The sequence below is a fragment of the Myotis davidii genome, unplaced genomic scaffold (genome assembly GCF_000327345.1).
Source record: "Myotis davidii unplaced genomic scaffold, ASM32734v1 scaffold21, whole genome shotgun sequence".
Taxonomy (NCBI): domain Eukaryota; kingdom Metazoa; phylum Chordata; class Mammalia; order Chiroptera; family Vespertilionidae; genus Myotis; species Myotis davidii.
Genome location: NW_006292573.1, coordinates 2159621 through 2164879, shown reverse-complemented (window position 1 = coordinate 2164879; position 5259 = coordinate 2159621).

The window sequence follows — 5259 nt, the reverse complement described above, 5'->3', positions numbered from 1 at the left end:
TATAGTTTTTCCAGAGAGAAATGGTCTTCATTTCAATCTCAGCCTAAATTGAGATTTACCATCCCCTGTAGCAAAGCTCTTGGGAGATTTTGTTCAAAGCTTAACCAAATGATATCTCCAAGTTCTTAATTGATTTCCTAGGAGAATATTAGAAAATACGATCATATGCACACATGCATTTTTTTTTGCATGAGACAATGGTATTTAATATTTTTTAAAAAATGTGCAGACAATTAAGAGAAAGAGAAAAAATGAAATTTCATGGCAAAAGGATAATACACTCTTATTTAGGTTATTAAATTTCCATACTCCCAACTATAGAGAGTACAGGGGAGCCGTGAATGGGAGCTCAAAATATTTGAACTATGTATAGTTTACCTTGAAGAGATTTTTTATAAGATTTTAAAAGCTAATTAGTTAAAACGCACCAAGTCTTGTATTTTGAAAAGTAGACACTTTAAAAATGAAGGATTTTCATACCTTAGCTATGTCAATTTCAGTAGAATTCCCTGAAAGGTCTAAGGTATTCAAATACTCTTCAACACCACTGAGATCCCTACCAACTTCTTAGTCCTAAAATATATGTATAAAGGAAATGAATTAAGATGTAATAGTTGCTAGACTAGGTGAGTCTAACAATTTCTAGGTGAGTCAAAGAGTTCAGATTTACTCAGTGTAAAAATCCTAGGTTGATATTTAGCTTTATCTATACTGCATATCCAGCATTCTCCACTCTGGTTCTAACAAGCTATGCCTGCAGTCTTTCCCTTTCCCACCACAGAATCATCAGCAACCACTTAAAGAGTGAGGTTGTACAGATCTATAAGGGAAAGTAATAAGAGCCTGTTAGTGGTCATTTCTTCTAGGACACATAACAATGAAACTTTGAGCTTTTGGGCTTAACCCAGGGGCATAATAATAATAATAGCAACTAAAATAATAATAAATATATAAAAATAATAAACAACTACTTCTGATGTAACTTACATAGATACTTTCTGAGAAAATTTAAGCTTAAAGTATTTACACACAGAGGCATAAGGGTATAGGTAACTCAAATCAGTGGTGCTCTAAAATGGTATTGATAACCTTTGTGGCTTTTCAATATGACAAAATAATACCCTATACTCCCAACATAAATTTTTCAGAGTGGGCTTAAGGGAAAAGGTATCAGGTTTGATAAAATTCAATCTCACAAGTAGAAATCAACTATCTTTCTTTTATAGTTGGTTTTTATAGGAAACTATAAACTCCTTAATATACTAAAGACCAGGTAATGTTCTTAGCTTATATTAGGTATCAAGAACAGTAGGAGGTGGGGAAATAACTAAGACGGTAGTATCTTCAGTAAGATTATAGCATTTGTAGGCCACAGAGAATTTCTAGAATCCAATGATTCAGACAAATATTTTTGCTAAGATGTTTGATGTCAGGTTCTTTCTTTTGGGAGTGATATTTTTTAATGTCAACCTTTTATTATTCAAGGGAAAAGGAGACATAGAAAATAGATGAAGTACTATATACTTATCTAATGAAACACATCCTAAAAATGATAAGTAAGCATAATAGAGACATAATACAGATTTCCTATAGTTAAAAATTACTATCTATTTGCATATCCCAACATCCGTCTGTTAAAACAATATGTATCCACATATTTTTTTGTTTCAAAAAGAACAGCAGGCAAAATAGCCATACAATTAAAATTCATGGATTTGAAGAAAATTATATATGATGAAGTTTATTTATGCTGAATAAATCTTAAATTTACTTTTTCTTTATTCAAAGTTTGAATATAGAACTGCTTCTCAGCTTTATACCAACTTTTGAATGAGTCATAAGGGGTAAAGCTATTGGTTGATAATAGAAAATATAATAACAGTACTCACATTTTGACATTTCGATTGCACCTTTCACCTTGAGAAAATTCAAGGCAATTAACCTGAAAGTCACTTCTATACTCTTAGGATTTGGAAACCCCAATTGAATCCAGTTATCTTCTAAGTTATCTCCCAGAATAAGCAGATCATCTGCAACCCTATCAGCCTGTCAACCTACCTTGCTGGCATTTGCTGCCAAAGGCATCTGAGGCCTAGTGAATGCATATGACCTTTTAAACAATGGTCAGTTTCATTAAAAAATAAGCAAAAATCGCCCTTGTGACAACAGGAATGGGCTTTGATGGCAGTATGCTAAATAAGTCAGACAGTGAGACAAATACTGTATGTTCTCACATGTGTAATCTAACAAAGCCCACTCATAGATTAGAATGGTGGTTGTGAGGAGATAGGGTATAGGTTAATAGGGAGGTATTGGTCAAAGAGTACAAATTTCTGGCTGTAAGATATGTAAGTTCTGGGGCATGCATAACATGATGACTAATTAACAAAGCTGCATTATATACTTGAAAGTTGTTAAGAGAGTAAATCTTAAAGTTTACCATCATGCACACATATGGTAATTATGTGAAGGGATGGATATGTTAACATATATTAAGTGTATGGTAAGCATTTTACAATATATATGTCTATCAAATCATCATGCTGTATACCTTAAGCTTACATATTATATGTCAATAATACCTTGATACACCTGGGAAAAATAGGTAATGTTAAATAAAATGTTGGCCAACGGGTCATAAAAACTAAGATCATTTTATACCCAGCAATGAATTATACAAATTCACTGGCTTTATACTTCAGGGCTAAGCTTGCCCAACCATTAAATAGTTAATCTGTCAACCAAAGAAAATAATAATATCTTGAAGTTTTATGGAGACTTCTTGTTATAGAACCCAAATTTCTACCAAGTGCAGGAAACACTTGGACAACATCTCTGTTGTATCTATCTTCTGTCTTAATATCCTCAGTATTTGGTCAATTATAATTGTTAGGTGAATATTTAGTGTTGTCTATACCTTAAATCACTAGTTTCTTCTATTTGGTGGTGCAAAGACACATAAAGTTGTTTCTTGCTATCTATGCTTTTATAATTGGTAAGTAAAAAGATACAAACAATATTAAAGGTACTATGTTAGAATATAGTATTGCAGCACAAAAGGAACACAGAGGAAGGCTCTGGCTGGTCTGTGTATGAACATAACAGAAAAGACTTCATAAAATACTTGAATAAAACAATTAAGCCAAAAATCAAGTTATAACATTGTATTTATAGTATTATCTCAATTAAATACAAAAAAATAGAAAAAATGAAAAATCCAATATATTCAATGTGATGGCTCAGCACAATGAGATGATGTGTGATTCTTTTTTGTTTTTGTTTTTTATTTTATGTAGTCAGGGGAGCATGTAAAGATTTTATGTTCCAGGGAAAAATTCTGATCACCAACAAAATGTATGGCCTCTAGAGTAAAACACATAGAGTCTACTTGAGGAAGAAGAGCATTTCTTCATAGTTGCCCCACTCTTATTTTAATTAACTACTTCAGTATAAAGAGTCTTTTCCAAAGGTGAGGAGATAAACAATACTAAATGGATCTATCCCAGAGACAAGCTTAACAATTCTGCTATCTCTACAAGAGTCAGATAACATTCACTGTGTCACAATTGAGTGTGTATATCGCCTTCTAAAGCATAGCATGAAGGCACATGAAGCAGTATTTGCATTAACAAACTCTTTATGGAATAAATCTGAAAGACTTTTCTGAGTTGTCCTGAAAAAAAAAAAAAAAGGCAGCCTCCCACAGCTGGCTCCTCTATTTTTGGCTTCTCCTATCCCTGTTTTCATGGCAGCTGAGAAATATTAATGTGAGAAAAGTGTCTTTTATTTTAGTCTTTAGAAAAGAACTCAACAGAAACCCTGCAACTTCAGCAGTAGAGGGTTAGAGTTCCAAGATCATACTGTGGAAGTGCATTACTGAACAACCTGCAGGAAAGAGAATGGTATGTAAAATATATGTTCAACTTATATATGACTTCCCCTAAAGTGTATGCTGTTTTTGTATGATGCTTAATAAACACATTTCACCAAAAGTCAATATATCCCCAATGAATAATTACATAAAATAGGTATGTAATCAATCTCATGCATAGAAAAGGCAACGTGGGGGGCAAAAGATTTCTTTATTCCACCATCAATCAACATAAACATATGTTTAACAGTTTTATTTGAAAATAGGAGAAACATTCAGCTTATTGACACTTTCTTCCTGAACCTTCTTGTTAAGCATATGTCCCTATAAAATCTATAAAATGAAATACATTAAATCATTATTCTTGAAAAAAAATTACAGGTCACATTTGATCCAGCAAATTGGCTAAAAAAAAAAAAATACAGACTTGTAGTCATAGACACAAACCACATTTGAAAGAAATGACAAATTTCTTCAATTTTATTGACTCAATCAGATCATATGGTGAGTCATTTCCAGACATATCGATAAACTCATTGATTCCTCTCATTCTTGTAGTCACTGGACTATAGAAAAAAGGATCAGTAGCCATTTGACCTTCATTGTGTATTAAACAAACACCAGATGGCAAGGATTCATTCAGGAAATCCATTCTTTCTTCTTCATAGTCATGTTCACACTGTTGCTTCCCACTGAGCCTTTATCTCTGTTTGTCATGGTGCCAGAGCTGCCTGCATAGCACCTTTCATGCATCACAGCTCTCAAATCTTGTCCCATTAGTTTCATTTTGTTTCCATCATAAATAATCTCCCACTTTCTCATACACTCCTTCATTATCTAATAATGGGCTGGGTCACTAGACAAAGGAGCCAAGTATTAAAGGGTTAGTGAGTACAGTTTGTCCACTTGGTTTCTGGCCAGTGCGTGAACTATTTATTAAACAAATTTATGCAACTATAAAAAGAGACCTAAAGTATGAAAACATCCCCATCCTACTAACAAATTTTCAGGAGCACAAGACATTAAAAAGTGAGAACATTTGAATCCCAAATTGGAAACTTTAAAACACTATACCATGAGTAACACAATTCAATCTAATTATCTCAAGAAATACACAAAAGCAAATACCCTATCCTCTGCAAAATTTCATCACAATTCCTCTCCTTGACCATTCCCCACGCTCATTTGGACACCAGCCAGCCATCTAGAAGTGTTGAAATGCTGCAAGCATTTACAAGCCAAGTGACTCCTTTCTCAGAGTGTTATCCTGTGACTAAGTTTTACAGAGTCCAAGGAGGGAGACTTGTATTTTTGGAGAATGTTGTAAACAGACAAAATAAGAAAGCTGGACATCATGTACGATTTATCGCCAACATTGTGAAGTTTAG